At 39.8% G+C, this 19,300-nt stretch overlaps 1 protein-coding gene across 2 annotated transcripts in view; it reads left to right on the top strand.

Moving 5' to 3' along the window:
- Nucleotides 1-19,300, top strand: part of RNMT (RNA guanine-7 methyltransferase) — a 638,341-nt gene that overhangs the window by 77,735 nt on the left and 541,306 nt on the right. The gene's annotated exons all lie outside the window — the stretch shown is intronic.

Raw genomic sequence — 19,300 nt, 5'->3', positions numbered from 1 at the left:
TTATTTAATGTTATAATGGCACCATAGATGAAGGAATTTCTGTACAATTAAAGTACTGGGGTGTATTTTGCACACTGCTTTGGTTTTCCTTAGTTTATTTCATAACTGGAAATCTCAAAATTACCTCAATATTCTGAATAATTGGTTGCTATCTTTCTTGGGTTAGGAATGTATAATAATATGCAGTCCGCAAAAATAGCCAATTTTTCTCTGCCAAACCTTTCTCACATTAACAGTTCTAAGTACAATGCAAGTAGTAGCAGGGATATTGGGAAGCTCTGTCTTTTCCCCTCTATGTTCTAAAATCCTCAGTTCTGGCATTTAACTTTGTAGCAGCTGATGATTCTTTATAAATTTCCTAAATTAAGCTACTAAATTCCGTACTGAAACATGCTCTTAGCAATATTTTCCAGAGGTATGTCCACTGTACTCAGTTGGATGCTTTTTCAGTACCTAGTCCAAGTAACGCTCTGTTCTTCTTTTCAGCCATTCCCTGTGTTCTGTGTTTTCAGGGATAGGTTCATAGGTAGATACTAGGCTATCTGCCCTAGGGCATTTATAAGCCTAGCCAGAGTGTATTTGGCTTCCGCCTCCCTATTAGATTAGCCTACTGTGCCTCTGTAAAGTAGGTCACAGAAGGGTACCCTTTTAAGATTAGTTTACTGTGCCTCTGTCTAGCAGGAACACTGGGGAGATCCCAGGGGTGAATTTGCGATTTCCCATCCACGCGTCCAAATTTCGCTTGAAGAGGGTCAGTGAGGGGGTATTGTGTCAAAGGCTTTTGCGAGGTCCAGGTAGGCTGTGTAAGACTACCTTGCCCTCATCTATGGCTTTGGTAACTGTTTTTCAAAGAAATCAACTAAGTTTAAGAGGCAAGATCTGCCCTTAACAAAGCCAAATTGGGTAGGGTCCAGTGTCTGGAGGCTCCCAATGTCTTTGTTTATGAGTTCCAAGATAATACGCTTCATAGCTTTACAGACCAGACTAGTCAGGCTTATGGGGTGATAGTTTCCGGGGTCCATTGTGGCACCACCTTTGTGGAGTGGGACCACTGTAGCTGTACGCCATTCTTTGGGTACATATCCTGTAGTAAGGCTAAGTTTGAACAGTGACTTAATGTGAGGGTTCAGTTCTTCTTGGAGCTTGTGTAAGACACAGCCTGGGACACCGTCCGGTGCTATAGATGCTGTGTTTTTTGCTTTGGAGAGGGCAGCTTTCACCTGTGCATCTGTGATGTCAGGGATATTGTTAATTTGTCTCTATTCGTATGTATTTGTATGTCTGTCTGTTTGGGGCTTTTCCCCTCGGGTCTCCACTGAAAAAGGGTAATTCTTACCCAGCTGGACCAACCTGGTTAACAAATGCAAATAAATAAATTCAGTTGGGATAGGCATTTGCTCCTTTTGGGGGGGGGGGGGGGGGCTGCGCTGAATCTGTCTGCCAGGATGTTGGCCATGTCTGTAGGTTCGGTATATTTTGTACCGTTATGCAACAATTCAGAGCATATCTGGGAGTTTCCGCCCATGTTCCTGACATAACTAAAGAAGGCCTTTTGATTATCTTTAGTGTCTAGGGTAATTTTTCTTTCGAAACTGGCCTTTGATGATTTTATGAGGGATCGAAGCTTCTTGTTAATACTGATCAGAGATGCCTTCCCTTTTTGGGATTTTGCTCTGTCATGTAGTAGCTTCCTCCTTCTGTTGTATAGCTTATTTATGGCCGGGGTCCACCAGACCGGTCTCCTGTTTTTGGAGGAGTGAGTTTTGGTTTTATTTGGGATAGCATGATCCAGGCATTCCTGCAGGTGCTCGTAGAATGCATTTGTAAAGGATTCTGCGGATTGGGCTGTATTATCCTCTGGCCCAGGGGCTTTGAAGGATTCCACCTCAGTCTTGAGAAGTGCAAAGTTGGCTTTTGGGAAATTCTTTACAGTGATTTCCTTGGCTGGGGGTGGGGACGGGATATGGATGTCCAGGGAAATTTGTTTATGGTCTGATCTTACCAATGAGGGGTTTACCTCTGATGTGGAACATAGAGTCCCCATGTTGGTGATGACCAGGTCCAATGTTCCCTCTTGTGGGAGTGGTGACCAGTTCCATTGCGTTAGAGTTTATAAATTCAAGGAACCGTTGGGCGAGGGTGTTTGGGCTTGAGTAGTTTTCCCAGTCAATGTTTGGGTAGTTGAAGTCGCCCAATAACATACTGTTTGGAGAGACCTTCATATTCTCCAGTGTTCTCAGGAATGCCAAATGGGGTTCCTGTAATAGGGAGGGTGTTCTGTAGCAGGCTACAAACTGAAAGGCAGTTTTGCCCGCTGTTAGTTGCACATGGATGGTTTCCGATGCTTCGTGCAGTGCCACTAACCTGGAGGTGTATGTATCTTTGAATATAGATACTCCACCTCCTTTTGTGCTTCGGTCCGAGTTTTGGGGCCTAAACGCATGGTATGAGTTATAACCTGGTAGTGCTGGGGTGCTCTCAGGAGCCTTGAACCCTGCACAGACATCGATTTTCTCCATACTGAGGAGAGCCTCAAGTGCGTGCATCTTGAGGTTTAGACTTCTGGCATTGAGTAGCATTACCTTTAGTTTTTTTATCCTTGGGTTGTCTATGGAGGTGGGTTTGTCCTTTGAGCCTTGTCTAAAAAAGGCACTATGGGGGTGGCAAGAGCCTTGGCCAGTATGTGAAAGCCTAAGGGTGACGGGTGCAAGCCATCCCTAGCAAAGCAACGTGGCTTGTCGAGCATGTCATCCCAGGCTGACAGACACTGGATCCCCATTGAATGACACCAACACTTTAGCCAATTGTTGAAACTGATCATTTTGTCTTTATACTGTGGCATCATTCTTGGTGAGGGCAAGATGCTACTCAAGGTCAGGGTCATACCAGCCTGGGCTACATGGTCAGAGAGCTCCTCTCTCTCTTCATGTAGTCCAGGGAGGTACGTCTCAGGTCATTCACACCAGCATGGACAATGACGGAGTCATACTTGTACTTGCTTTGGAGTGACTGGAGTGCTTGCGTTATGTGGTGGATCCTGGCACCCGACAGGCAGCTTACAGTGACCTTCTCCTTGTTCAGTCTGGTTAGCAGGACGTCAGTGTGCCGGACAATAGAGTCCCCTATAACAAGTGTATTTGGTGTGTTGTTTGGCCTTAAGGGCTGTGGTTATGAGGCACACTGATTTTGTGAGATATGTGATTCATGGGTATTGTTGAGGGGTGGCTGTTGCTTGGATATCTGCTTAGGAGGTCTTTGCTGTTTAGGCAGATTTTTATTTAGAGCCTCCGAGTATGTTTTTGTGTGTTTGTGTTGGGTATGCAAATGCAATAGGTCTGTGTGAGACTGGATTTGTGGTGTGGGTGGTTACCATTTCCTCCTGACTGACTGTGCCAGTCTTGGGTTGAGAGAGCTCTGCCTCCAGTTTGGCTGTGTAACTGCATCTCTCACATGTATTAGAGTTTGTTGGAAGGAGGAGAGGGTTGTCTGTGTACATAAGGCAATTGTAACATTGCCTTAAAATTCCCAGATTCACCAGCTGGACTGGAGAGTAGCCTTGAAACTGACCCTTGGACATACCAGATTAGTATAGGGAACTGTTTTTTTTACTGATCAGATGATTAGGAAAGGGAACTGATTTTTCACTTGATCAGGAAGGACCAATCGGGAGTCTAATACTTATGGGAAGTCAAGGAGGGGGTGTAGTGCTTTAGTTAGTTGGTGTTTCCCTATAAGAGCTGAGCAAGTGCAAGGCTTTAGAAAGAGAATAGTGTGATTTACTTTGAGAGTTTGAACAGTTCTAAGGGAAAAAGTGAAGAGCAGACTTTGTGGAGCCTGGAATAGTTTAAACCTGTTTAGGCGGTGCTACCCGATGCTGCTCAGTGCGCAAAACCGCGCAAAAAGAGAGTTGTAGGGTTTTAAGAGAGAGAGAGATCAAGGAGTTTAGAATTGACCCAAAATGGCCAATAAAACTACAGCTTCTAGGCAGTAACCACTCCTCCAGGGACAGGCAAGCTGTTCAGTGTTAACCACTCCCACTGGTGAACACAGAGACTTCCCTTTAGCCCAAGCAAGCACTGGCCTTCTAGAAACTTCCAAACAGTTCAGAACAGCAAATCTGTAACTGAACTTTCTTAACTTTCAGAAAGTGGGGAAAAAAGCAAGGTCTTTTTGTTTTTTTTTTTTTTTTTTTTTTATTTTAAAGGTAGCAGCGATACACAAGCAGCAAAATAATCACAACAGTGCAATAAATGACCCCACACTTGAGTGCTAGGCCAAAATCAGGTAAAATGCAGTTTTTAGATTAAATTAAGTGCAACACAGGAAATGCAATAAACAGGCTCTAGATGTGTTCCAAGTACTGTTACTGTTACAGATATAAACTTTAGCAAACCGGAAAATGCCAAAAAGTAGGCGGCAAAGCAGTAAAACTTAACAAAAAATCAGAAGAAAATACTTTAAAGTCACAAAAGTGGCTCCTTTTCTTCTCTCAGCATTTTCTCCCCTTGGTAGGTGCTTTAGCAACAACTAGCAAGCCTGAAAAGACGCCAAAACCACGAGGCAGCCTGGTTTTAAGAGAGACAGATCAAGGAGTTTAGAATTGACCCAAAATGGCCAATAAAACTACAGCTTCTAGGTAGTAACCACTCCTCCAGGGACAGGCAGGCTGTTCAGTGTTAACCACTCCCACTGGTGAACACAGAGACTTCCCTTTAGCCCAAGCAAGCACTGGCCTTCTAGAAACTTCCAAACAGTTCAGAACAGCAAATCTGTAACTGAACTTTCTTAACTTTCAGAAAGTGGGAAAAAAGCAAGATTTTTTGTTTTTTTTCTTTTTGTTGTAGTTTAAAGGTAGCAGAGATACAGGATGTTATCAAAGGTTTGCTGTCCTTTTACAAAGCCACACTGGCTAAACTTATCCGTAGGATGATTGATCTGTTTGCCAAAATGGCAACAAACACCTTATAGTCCTGACCTAATATTGAGATGGGGAGAACTGTAAGACACCATGTTACAAGGATCTTTACCTTCCTTCAGAATTATTGATATGACCGCTTTACTCCAGAAATATCTTTTATCTCCAACATTTTGTTAAACCTATTCCATATAGTCCTGTCCTGTTAAAATGCGCTACAAATTTCCACAAGAAACCCATCCCTCCCAGATTTCTTACCTAATGGCAACGTATGTATTTGTTACTCTTTCTGCATGGAATGCACCGATTCTTCATTTTCCTTGTGTTATTTTCGGTGTGTTTAGTCTCCCCCCCCCCAGAAACTTCTCTCTTGCTAAGCAGTCTACCCTCTGCTTTTTCTTTTTTTTATATAGCTAACCTGATAGTTTCTTATCTCACTCTTCTCTTATTGATGTCTTTAGTGACTCTCCCAGTCAGAGTATCCTACCTTGAAAACACTATTTTCCATTTTCGTCTGACCTTGTTTCTTTGCTTGCTTCAGTACTACTGCCTCATCATTGGCGCTTCCTCCAAGCTAGTTCTCCATTGCCCTTTTAACTCTTCTAATTCTCCTCTCTCCTGCTCATTTAATCCTCCTTTCTGTGGCAGAAGCTACTCCATTCTAACTAGTTTCATATCTCCTCCCTCCTTTTTCTCTGACCAGTGTTGCCTTATCCACATGCTAAATTTTCATCCATAATTCCTTTTTAATCATTTCCCACTCATGCACTTCTTTCAATTGCCTCTCTTGTAACCCTTGCTCGGTTTCTTCTACCTGTTAATAGTTTCCCTTCTTCCTGGGTTCCTTAATCACCTCATTTCAATTCTACAATGTCTGGACTTGCTACTCTTATTCTAATTTGTGCATGATCTGATCTTAATGTAGGCTACAATAAGCCTTTTTTTTTTTTTTTAAATACTTGTCCATGCCCCCTAATCTGTCTAGTCTAGCAAGCATCTCACATTGTCTTAATTTGTGTACTTTTTTCCATTCTGGAAGAACCTCTCCCACATCCCCTCAGTCCATAGATTTTCATAATTAATCTTAGAAGTCTGCCTTCTAATAAGTTCTCGCCACCTTCCTCCTGTTCACATCTTGTTTTGATGTTAGATTCCATTCGCTTGCTAATAGAATTTTGTCATGGCACAGTGCTGTCATCTGTTCTAACATTTATTTGCTTCAATTCCACTACTCAGGGAATTTTATAAATGCCCCCGAGAATACAACACCAATTGCCTACCTCCCCAGTTTCTTCTAAGCAGGACATATCTCCCATGTTCATCCACCTGTATGGGAATTCCTGTCCATCTACAACACTTGCCCTAATGCCTCTCTGGGGGTGGGGGGGGGACTGTTTTTAATCACTCGTGTTCTTGTCTGAACAAGTGCGTCTCCTGTAAGGATTATGTTGGCCCTGCTTTCCTTTAACTACTCCTGAATTTTGTGCATTCTTCCTATGTCATCCAGGTCTTAAATATTCGGGGTTACTAATTTTAACTGCCTTGCCAAATTTGTATATCCTTCTTTCCGTTAAGTGCCCATTGTTTTGGCACACCATTTGAAACTCCCCTCTCTTCTGTCTCACACTGGGCTTATTTATTTTGAGATGTCTCTAGTAGCAATAACAAAAACTGATTTTAACATATAACCGACTTTCTCTTAACACAGACTAAAACTATGTACACCCCCCCCCATATGTATCTCTTCCTTTTTATATAAAGTAAGGCACTGCTTGTTTGTGGTGTGCTTGGTCCCTGTCTACATACATTTTGTTTTTTCATATTTCCTGCCTCCCCAGGCCTTGATAATCTTTATGGTCTTATTAATCTTGCCTTTTAGCCTCCCCAGACCTTGATAATCTTTATGGTCTTTCTAATCTTGCCTTTTAGCTTCTTGGTATTTACTTCTGTCTCAGAAAATATTTTGCTATTATGCCTTATTGATCATTAAATTCTGCGTTCCTCCATTTAGTTTGCATTCCTCACAGTCTCTGACCCTAAACTTCTAAAAGGTTCCAATGTTTACCACTTCGTTCAAGTCCACATGAAGTCTCTCAATTTATCTGTTAAATCAAGTGTGCTAATAACATAAATGAGTGCAGGCTGTTGATCTACCTACCATTCAGCAGTTCATCCTTCCTAATGGTACCTTTATTTAGCAAATATAACAAGTAAGTGATAGGCCTTCAGTTCTCCACAGGGAAAGCCCATCGGTATTGTCCATGTAGCCAAACCAATGTATGAAAGGAATATCAGAGTTTATTTTTTAATTTTAAAATATTGTCTTGTTGCTGCAACAGTTTTGTAAATGTTTTTTCGACCCCCAACACACTTTCAGGCTATCAGCTTGTGTCTCAAGTTGTTATTCACCATCTTAGTATACTTCTCCATTGTGCTTTTTTTTCTGAATATCCATTGGAGGAATACTGAAAAAGGCTTAACTGGCCATCTGTCTCTCTCATGTCTTGTCTTCTGTGGCATTTCTGCTGCTCCCCTATCTAGTCCTGGCCCTCTTCTTGTATCCTTGAAAATCTGATTGCTGATTCTGTTCACACACACAAGAGTATATATAGTAATCTAGGAGAATTTATCTTTTCTTGGGGAAGTCTAATCCATTGTGCCACCATGAAACTTTTTACCAGCTTTCCTTTCCACTTCTTTAAGGATAATTGTGAATCTGAGATTCTCTCTCCTTTTGCATCCTTAGTTTCTACCAGCATTTCCTTTATTACCACATGGGAAGCCTCATGCTCAACCAGCCTGACTGTATGTTCTCCTGCCTTACTTTACATATCCTCAACATCCTCTGAGTGGGGAATCAACATTTTTTCTACTTTATCTAGCTGTCTTAGTGATATATGTGTAATATTTTCTCTTGGAAACTCGTTCATTTTTCTCGCTTCCTCTTTGATTGTGTCCATTGTAGCATGTTGGTCTGCAGCTGCACCCCCCTTTGGACTTGTTAGCTGATCACATGACCTTTTCCATTGTGTTTAGTAGAGCCTCATATTTATCTGCTACCATCAGTTTACTTTAGTGTTTTAATGTTGTGACTCATTTTTTCCACTTAGTGAAACGTTCTTAGACTCGCACAATGCTGGAAGGTCCTCCCCTTCGTTGTCTTTTTAAGGTAATGCTGTTACCAGCTAACCACGGTAGCATGTGTAATAATACCATTGCCATTTACTTTAACATTGACCAGCCATTAAATATTTGTGTTATAGCAATAGCATGACCAGTTACTGTCTGAAGGCTAAAACCCGTTGGCGGTTATTGCACCATTCTAATGTACCTACCCTTAAAGATCCAGTCCAGTTTACCTCTGGAACATATATTCTGATATGGCAGATGTTCTGTTTGCCTTCAGTTAATTTGCGATGTATATATTTTTTTAATTATTAAAAGGTGAGGGAAAAAACATAAAACGTCACTTGCATGCCCTGGTGGGAGGCACCCAAAGTTTTCTACTACTTGGATTAATGCTGTCCATGAGTTACCACATTCTGATTACTCTAATCTGTGTGTGGAAACAAAGACAGGTAGTTCTTCATCCTGCATTTGGCTTGCAACGTATTCTAGTCTGGCCAGAGAAATGAAAACAGTGGCTTTAGTGTAGCAGATTAAGCAAGCAGTAATGCCTGGCAGGGTGTGTTAATGTGTAAATTAATACCCGTCCAGGGGTGTTATGAGGCCCAACACCCCTTGAAGGGCATTAATTCTACATTATCACACACCCTGGAGGGCATTATTGTGCTTAGAGAATGGGCTGTTTGTAAAATGTGTTTTACTTAATGTATATATTTTTTAATTACTATACATTTTTTTATGTCAAATAGTTCCTCCGCCTAATGTTTAAACTTGCTGTAGTATATGTTCATGGTGTTGGAGGAAGCATTTTACATCCAAAATATAACATTTAAAAAAAAAAAAAAAAAAAAGAGCTGTTTTTTATTTTTTGGTCCCTTACTCTTAAATCGTTTGGTTCGCAGTCATTGGAGATTGAAATTACTAAATGATGACATACACTTGAGCTTCAGACTTTTATTACCTTCAGAAAATTCATGCCAACTTAAATCCTTTACTTAAGCAACTTTTTAATTTTATAAGAGCAATAATTAAAATCTGTGTCTATTTTAGAGCCTTTTCCCCCTTTATTTTAGGCTTTATCTCGATTTCTTCAGCTGAAAGGTGCAGAGGTATGCAAACTTCTTTACTGCTACTACCAGTCATCATCGCGCTCTCACACACACACACACACACACACACACACACACACACACACACACACGCACACGCAACTTGGCTTCAGAAAAATGCATGCTAACAAAAACACTGTTCTAGCAACTTTTTACGTTTATAAGTGCACTATTTAAAATCCGTCCATATTTTTAGCCCTTTGTTTCCTCATTATTTGTGGCTGTGTCCAGATTTCTTGTGCCGAGAGGTATACAAAGCTCTTGTATGATGCTGCCAGGGATCACTCGATTGCTCTAACTCTTCACTTTCTCACCTGCTTTCATGCATGTATTCATGCAAGATTTAAGCAGTAATAATTTGGTTTACAGAAAACATGCCTGTCTTGCAGTTGAGCATGACATTTTGATACCACAAAACATTGAAATGTAGAACATTGCTTTGAAAATAGTTTCAGAATTTAATTTTGCAACACAGTAACACATCAGTGAGCATCAATAGAATAGTGATACTTATGAATTCTTCCCTTCATTCAGTTTCTGACTTTATTTCCTGGTTTCAGTAGCTTGAGTTACTAGCAGATCATACAGATAGTTTCAGCCTGCCAGAGTATTTCAGTGCCGTCATTAAAGAGGCATTTCAGTGCAGTCATAAAGAGGAAAGTCTCTCAGGCGCAGTTGTGACAACCTTCCATGTAAAGTCTGCTTTAGGTGATCTGGTCTTCAGATCAGTGGCAAATTACTCTCATATCATAGTGCTGTCAGATTATTTAATCTGGTTTTGAGACTAATTTTAAGTTAAAATAATTATTATATTCTTTGAATTGTTTTGTCTTGTTAGATTTAATCACAGAAGGTAAGGTTGGCTCATGTTATAAGGAAGAAAACGGCAGCAAAAGTTAAATGAATGCCAACTAAAACATTTTTATTAAGTTGCTAATGGTTAAGGATGCTTTAAGGAGGTGGGGGGTTGCAGAGAAAGAGCAGAGTTATTGTGGTGGATTAAAGATTTTATATACAATAAGCAGCAAATACTATGAATATTGCAGGATATGACTGTGACAGGCATGTTATAAAACAATCATGAATGTGTCAAGAGTATAGGTTTGGAGAAAAGTTTAGGATTTTAATGAAAGGGGGTTCCGTACAAAATGCATGTTGAAACCAGTGGTATAGTGATTGAGAGGTGAATTGATGGACAGGTGAGTAAAGCAGGAGGAGCATGCTTTAAGCCAGATGTGTTTCATACATGCAGACATTTAGTTATTGAAAGAGGGGCATGAAAAGAAAGTAGGAGCTGGGTCTGTAACTGAACTAATCTTTGTGCATGAGTGGCAAAGAAGACATGGAAGTAACAGAACAGGTTCTGTAAAAGCTAGGTTAAAGGTAAAGTAAGGCTTCAGTAGGATTAAGAAACTATGGGTACAACATTCTGTGAAAAACAAAAGTGCTTATGATAAAATTTGAGAGACAGAGCCGAGATGTAAAGAATGGTAGAAAGTATGGAATAGCAGCAGGAAGAACAGAACTCCAGCAAATTTGGCAAAGTCAGTTGCTCAAGTTTATTTACGTTGTGGCCCATATTTGGTTGAGATAAATTTGTTACCAGAACTGTGGAAAAAAGACTGAATATATTTTTCAGTAGTGTAATCAAGTCCAGTAGACTAAATCCAAATAAAAGATGAATTCTGTCTAAAGAGAATAGACTTATGACCATATATGTGGGGACTGATTCTATTTATTTATTATTTTATTTTGAATATTGTGAGAAACTCTATTAGAGAAATTCATAATGAGTATGGAAGTACGTTGGCAGAGGTATAAATTCATGAGACAAAATGGATTTGGCTATTCAAAACAGTTATGGTAATGTTTTAAGAGAGAAATGCTGTGAAAGAAATTAAGATAATGGCTCACCTGGTTACAAAAAATAAAAATGGAAGACAGATCGTAAACAGATTACCATTGTTTTTCCTTCCTTTTGAACCTTGGTGCCAAAGATTAGAAAAAGAAATTCATTAATATATTCTGGAAAGGACAGCAGCAGTTAGTGAGTTATTGCGAGTCACTTCAAAGACTCACATTAAAAAAACGTTATACAGGGCTAAAGAAGCATGAGCTTACCCAGTGGCAAATTGTGTGTTTTTTTTATTTTGAGACAACATTAATGGATTTGGTTACGAACAGAAAAAAACAGATGATGCTCAATTTTACAGAGCTGAATCGATATGTTATGGGTCGTGTTAAGGCTATGAGGAAAATACAAGAAACAAAATATATTTTTGGTATTCGTGTAAATACATTATTGTGCGTCTGTGTGTCCATACTTATACAGAGAAGGTGTTTAAAACCTGGGATAGCAATTGTGAAGCTATTTTAAATTCACAATGAAAGAATGAAATGTATGAAAGCTAATTTATGTTGGAGGAAAATGGAATGCTTACTTAAGTTTACTTTATCACAACAAAAGACCCTTTTCTTTTAGAGGAAGGTTACAGTAGAGCATTTTTTAGAACATAATGACCGCCTTCATGGATTGCGTTTTGAAGTACAAAATTGGAGAGAGGTGTGACAAATGAATTTGTGTGGATTTTTAAGATGATTGGATCGGTTAGCAGATATCCTGAAGTTACAAGTATTAGAATAAAATAGGTAGTGATGCCAGTGAAATAGAAAGAGCTGTTAGAGACAAGCAGTACTTTTACAAGTTAGTGTGGGGAAAGATTGTGTTAGCTCTCGTGTGACAAGTGTGGGATAGAGTGGAGTACAAAAGGATGATGTCAGTCAAAGCATGTCAGAGGAAGAAATTAGCAATCTGGAGGTATGAATGGTGCCTTTTCAAGTTTATCTAATGCACTTGCATAAACTTAGACCTTAAAGGAAATGTCAAAAGTGGCTCACTTTGCTTATACTGGCAGAAATTGTAGATCAGTAGATAAATGTATGCCCTTTTGCTTCTTCCTTGCTGTGGTTTGCTGATTTCGCATGCGTGGTAGCAGCTTCCTTGGTATGCAAGTTCTGAAAGGTCCAGCAGAGACTGTAGTGTCTTAAGATAGCCTTTTTTCGGTAATCTAAACAAAGCTTAAAATAGCTAAGGGACTTTACTTGTAATCATAAACAAAATTGTGAGTCAGCGCAGCTACAGATGCTAGTCACATTCCTTAGTGCACCTGTACATCACCCTCAACACCCCTTCCTGAAGACACAGCATGCACCAAGAATGTCCATGCAATGCAAGTGAATTTTAAACTTTCACTTTTAGGATTAAATGTTTTCAGCACTTGGCATGCCCATGCCATCATTACATTTCTCCCATTTGAGCTTGTTCTTTAAGTTGCTATTAAATCCTTAGCCACTACCATTTAAAGTTAAATAATAGAACTCTTGTTTGGAATAAAATTAAGCAAATATACAGTCAGCTTTAAACTTGCACAAAGAAAATACAAAATAAATGTGTGTGTTTAAACAGACAAATCTCATAATGAAGAATAATATCAAAAACAGGACCTATTTTACAAATAGCTGAAAAAATGTGCTGAATTTCTATCTGCTTTGGCTAAGGACTCCAGAAAGTAGTTGATTAATAATTGCACATGCCAAAGGGAATACATTTTGAGCTGTCTCTAGAAATGCAGTGTTCTGTTTGCACAGTCCAGAAGTGAAGAAGTTCTCTGAGCAGTTGCATTCTTTCTCTACTTAAAGATCATGTGTGACTGCAGAACTGTACTTGTGCAATCGTACTTAACTCATTCACTCCGGAGCAGCTCAGGAAAAGCTGCCTGCTTAATTCCACCATAGGAACAACAGTGCAGCCTGAGCTCATTTTCAGAAAATCCATTTGTAAAACCATACAGAAAACAAATGTTCATAACTCTTTAACTATAAGAGCTACACTAAAAATGTAAACGCAAAAGTTGTTCAGCAGACACTGACCTTTCCAACAGTGTAAATGTTGATAGTGTATATCAAAGTCATTATTAAATATTTGGCAAGGAATGCTGATATTGTATATCAAAGTCATTATTAAATATTTGGCAAGGAATGCTGATATTGTGCATATTTTTTACCTTTTTGGAAAAACAAAGCACAATATCTTGGTCAATGTACCATGCAGACCCATACAATTTGAATGAAATTTGTTAATATGAATGTCAGCTTTAAAATGATACCTTCACCATTACTGTGTGATATTCCTTTCTTGAGATATTCACAAAAATATGATTAATATATTATTTTTCATAATTGATAAAGCGTAATATCTCATCACCTGTAACAGACAGAGCCTACATATCTGTGTAGAAGTTGTGCATCTGAATGTCAGCTTCAAAATGATGCATCATTTATGTGATCACCATGCTCCCTTGCAAAGATATGGGCATAATAATGAAAAGTATTGTAAATGTATAATTTTCATAATTGTACAAGACTAAAACTGTGATATCTGTACATGTGTAGAGTGCACAGACATAGTTCTTTTACCATGTTGTAAGGAGTAACACTGTCTTCAAAATGAGGTATTACTTGGCACACTGACATGCTCCCTTGCAAAGTTATTTACCAAAATATGAAAAAAAAGTCATAATTTCCATAACCTAATTCCAAACAAACTTTGATATCTGCCTATGAGTACAACATACAGGCACTATTCTTTTACCATGTTAGAACTATAAATAATCTTTTCAAAATGAGGCATTACTTAACACATTCAGATGCTCCCTTGCAAAGTTATTTACCAAAATATGAAAATAAAATCATAACTTCCATAACCTAAGTCCGAAACAAACTTTGATATCTGCACATGAGTACAACATACAGGCACCATTATTTTACCATGTTAGAACTATCAGCACTGTCTTCAAAATGAGGTATTACTTAGCACATTCAGATGCTCCTTTGCAAAGTTATTTACCAAAATATGAAAAAAAAAATCATAATTTCCATAACCTAAGTCCGAAAAATAAAATAATAATTTCCATAACCTAAGTCCGAAACAAACATTGATGTCTGCACATGTGTACAACATACAGGCCCAATTCTTTTACCATGTTAGAACTATAAATAATCCTTTCAAAATGACGTATTACTTGGCACATTCAGATGCTCCCTTGCAAAGTTATTTAGCAAAATATGAAAAAAAAATCATAATTTCCATAACCTAAGTCCGAAACAAACTTTGATATCTGCACGTGTCAAACATGCAGGCACAATTCTTTTACCATGTTAGAACCAGCAATACTGTCTTCAAAATGAGATATTACTTGGCACATTCAGATGCTCCCTTTCAAAGTTATTTACCAAAATATGAAAAAAAAATCATAATTTCCATAACCGTAAGTACCAAATAAACTTTGATATCTGCACGTGTCAAACATACAGGCACAATTATTTTACCATGTTGGAACCAGCGATACTTTCTTCAAAATGAGATATTACTTGGCACATTCAGATGCTCCCTTGCAAAATTATTTACCAAAAGATGAAAAAAATCATAATTTCCATAAGAGTCGTTTGCCAAGCTCAGAGAAATGAATTTTACACAACACATTTCATAATAGTGTTTTACTTACTATATTGGTCCGATTTTGGTCATGGGTGTTTTCCATTCTTGTCACAAGCTGCATGTTAGCAATCTTGCATGGCTCTCCTCACGCCATTGTGGAGGTTGGTCAAGAACAACGCAATGCCCTCCTCAGTTAGGTGAATGCCATCCGTTCTGAACAGGTGAACATCTTCCGCGGTGATGCCGAAGACGGAAGACAGTCTTACCTTATCTGAAATAAAGCATGGGTGGACACTGACAAGGGTGCATAGCCAGGGCACATGTAAAGAGAAAAAGCAGGGTAAGGACCGCCGCTCCACTAATATGCCAAGGACAGGCATGGGGCTCCAGATGTTGGTTATCTGTAGTGTCCCATAGCTGTGCTGGCTGCCCACTCAGACTGCTGATACCACTATGGTCTCATGACCTCCTTCAGTGTCAGCAGTCTGCCTTACCTCTGCCTTTTCTCTTTACATGTGCCCATTCGGCAATGGACCTAAGGGATGAGGGACTGAAGTAACTCACTAATTGCTGTCCTGACCTTCATACATTTAATACCCTCACCTACATACACTGACTACACCTGAAGGGAGGGAGACTGAGTGGAGAGCTACATCAAGGCAACATGTCAAAAGACCAAGACTGACCCAGGCTGTGTCTTTTTGCATGTGTCCTTTCCCGGAGGGAAACATTACATCACAGTGGCACACCCAAGCCCATGCTTACCTAGGAGAGCAGCACTATGGGACTGAGCTGAAGAGTCTCCAAGTTCCCAACTGCGATCCTGGTGGATCACAAGATCCATGCTGGCTGGGTATGCCCCCTGTGATGCATCCACCAACACAATATTCGGCGATTGGACAGCGTAGGGTTTTTGGCTGCTCCCTTTCCAGTGACTCCCAGAACAGCAGAAGACAGTCTTACCTTATCTGAAATCAAGCATGGGTGGACACTGACAAGGCTGCACAGCCAGGGCACATGTAAAGAGAAAAAGCAGGGTAAGGACTGCCGCTCCACTAATATGCCAAGGACAAGCATGGGGTACCAGATGTTGGTTATCTGGAGTGTCCCATAGCTGTGCTGACTGCCCACTCAAACTGCTGCTACCACTATTGTCTCACGACCTTGTCAGTCTGCCTTACCTCTGCCTTTTTTCTTTACATGTGCCCATTCAGAAACAGACCTAAGGGATTCATATTGTACAATGAGGGATTCAATGAGAGACCTGAGGGATTCAAATTGTACAAATGATATAAATGAAAGTGGTGTGGAGGGAGGGGTGTATTGCAATGACTGCAAGTGGAGAAACAGCCAAGTCTGAGTTGTGCATTGATCAATGTGATAACGACTTCTAGTTATGTGAATAACAGTGATAGCTGCTGACAGTTTTGCCTGAGAAGTGATAATGACTCACTGCTACATTGTAACTGCACTGTACTAATGACTTGCAAAGTTATGCATGCACAGACACAGGTGATAATTGCCTGTTGAGTAGGCATTCATTATATTACTTTCTGCAGCTGTTGTTACACAGAGTCATTATAATTTGTTAGGACAAGGACATTGTGATTCACTTAATCAGTAAAAATAGTATAACTGTTATTACTGATCTCCTCATAAAGATAGCCCAATGTCCAGCCAGTGCACCAAAGCTATCAGTACTTACAGGTATTGTACATTACACATACATTCTCTTCACAAGCAAATAATACCCTTTATCTCGCTCTGGCAACTACTGAGTATAATCAGAAATAAGCCAAGCAAAAATTTACAAACTTATCTGTCTGATCTGTCTACAAATGAATCCAAAAAGTAGTAATTCATGCTGTCACCTGACCGTCCCTCTTGTCACAATAACGCAGAAGTACAAAAGGCAGAAATATTGTCCAAAATATCTGGTTGAGCAATGGCAACATTCAGATGTAAAGAATTATAAATAAATAAAATTTATGTAAGCTACCAAAGACTCTACATGCAAACGTTTTATGGAGTCAAGGAAATAAAGGAAGTAATGGTCAAATCAGGTTTCCTTTGTATACTGTACCTTTTAGTTACGTTTGACCAGCTACTATACAGACAGGGACTAAAGGTGGTTGTATAGGACTCATGGCACGTCAAACAGGACAATGAACCTGAGCATCTCCATCTTCAAAGTACCATAAGCCAAATCCCATAGCACTTACTTGCAAGATATAGGTCCCCCTCTGTGACCCAGGAAGCCCATGTATTATTGGAAACACTGACCATGCAACCCAACAGCTAAACCACAATAAAGGACAGCAGTCAGGGACTTGGGGGCACACACAGACATTAATCTAGCCTTTGACCATCACATGTCTACACTAGTGAGGAAATCATTCTAGGTTTTGCAACGTACAAACAAAGGTAAGGTATCTTAGTCCAAGGAAGTTAATGTTCCACTTTATTCAGCATTCCTCAGACCAATCAAGTACAATGCCCCCTATAACCAGGCATATCCAACAAGTGAAACATCGACAGAGGTTCATCAGTAAAAGAACACTTCATACTTTTGACAGATGCACAAAACACAGAGCATCACAACTACCAATTCTAAAGACTTAAACCTTGATTGTGGTATAAATAGGACAGTATTCATCTGAACTGTAAAAATGTATTGTATAAAAAATCCTTATTTGTAATCATGCATGTTGGCCTACTAATGCATACAGTGATTTCTGGCCTGAGCAACACTTTCAAAATACTGCAGATAGTAACATAACTGTGATCAGGTTAGAAGAACTCTGAATAAAGTAACAGAGCATTATGCACAAGAACCAAATGAAACGTTCCCCACAATGACCCCTTCATTAGTTTATCCGAGTATACACAAGTTCTAAAATGAAACATTTGCCACGTGACCCCTGCAGTAGTGTGTCCAAGTATGCACAAGCACTCAAATGAAACAGTTGCCACGAGACCCCTTTTGTCCAAGAATGTACAACGGCCAAAACAAAACATTTGTCACCTGAGCAGACATTTATTACATTCCTGGTGCAGCTGTAAGGTAAGGCTGATTCATTACCATCTTTCAGTATAACCTAAATCATAGAATAGCCAGAAATATTGTCCAAGATATATAGTTGCTCCATGCCATAATTAGTGTAAAAATAACAACATTTATCTCTCTGACTCATCCCACTGGTTAAAATATTCACACAAATATTTAAACGAGCTGTTTGATCGATGTAATAATTAGTGCAGTAGTAATAACATTTATCTCCCTGTACCATCTCTGTGATTAGAATCAAACACATCAATGACAAATGAAGAAATGTTCAAAATATCTAGTTGATCGATGCTGCAGTTAGTATAGTCAGTAATACCATATGTCTCGCTAAGCCCTCTCACCCAAACTGTCCACATGAATCAGACATGCAGATAAAGTCAGACATATTTAAACTATCTGGTTGATCCATGCCTTCCTCTTACTGAAACTGTCACAAATGTTAAAGCCAGAAGGGAAGTGATGACCTGTTCCCTAGAGATAAGGGGTGGGGGCAGGTACTGGAAATGTCCTGATTTACTGTTAGGGGACAGAGGAGAGAAGTTTTCACTGAATCTGTCAGCCATTACATTGGCTACATATACAGCAGTTGTATATGTGGTGTCCTTGACCACCAGTTCTGAACAGATATGGGTGCTTCCTTTGAGATTGTGGACATGTAAAGAAGGCCTTGTAGGTTCATAGGTTCATACTAGGCTATCTGCCCTAGGGCATTTACAAGCCTAGCCAGAGTGTGTTTGGCTTTCGCCACCCATTTTAAATGAATTTTGCTATGCCCTTTTTCGAGGTTAGTACACTGTGCCTCTGTCTAATAGTGACACAGAAGTGATACCCGGGTTAAATCTACGATCTCCCATCCACTCATCAAGATTCCTCTTGAAGAGAGTCAATGAGGGACTCTGCCTAACCTGGACTGGGATTTTATTCCAGAGTGAAGGGAGCCTCTGGGTTATGAATCTGTCCCTCCAGCAAGTTCTATTTATTTCAGTGCTGAGGTTCAAGTCTCTCGAGCGCGTAGCTCGATGGGATTTGGATTTTCTGAGGTGCAGCATGTCCATTAATTCCGGGTTGGACATGGATTTATACGTCAGGCACAGATCGCCTCTGAGCAGGCGGTATGCCACTGAGTAGAGCTGGAGTTTCTTTAACCGGGCAGTATATGGCATTTGTTTGAGCCCTTTGAACTATTGGTACGGTACTTTTGGGGTCTTTCCAGTTGCTGCAGGTGTCTGGTAAGGTACATCCCAAAAGGGGCATTGTACTCAATTATGGGCCTGATGAGGGATGAGTAAAGAGGCACGATGACCTCCCCTGATCTAGATGTGAATCCCTTCATGATTAGGTGGGCTATATAAAATGTTTTTCTAACCACTTTGGCCAAGTGGTTGTCGAATGAGAGATTGCTATCAGCTTGGGTCCCCAGGTCCCTAATTACTTGATGGTCTCTAGCAGATGTGGCCAATATGGACTTGAAGTTGGCTTTACAACATTTCACTGGTGCTCTTATTTGCTTGTTCAGGCTAAGGAGAGATTGCTTCCAATTGGGCAACTGCTCCGTCTTGGTTCTGGACAGCAATTTTTATGTATTG

Source organism: Protopterus annectens, chromosome 3.part1 (assembly GCF_019279795.1).
Source record: "Protopterus annectens isolate FY-2018-M chromosome 3.part1, PAN1.0, whole genome shotgun sequence".
NCBI lineage: Eukaryota > Metazoa > Chordata > Ceratodontiformes > Protopteridae > Protopterus > Protopterus annectens.
The sequence above is the reverse complement of the archived record's forward strand: the minus strand, read 5'-3'. Positions and strand labels throughout refer to the sequence as shown.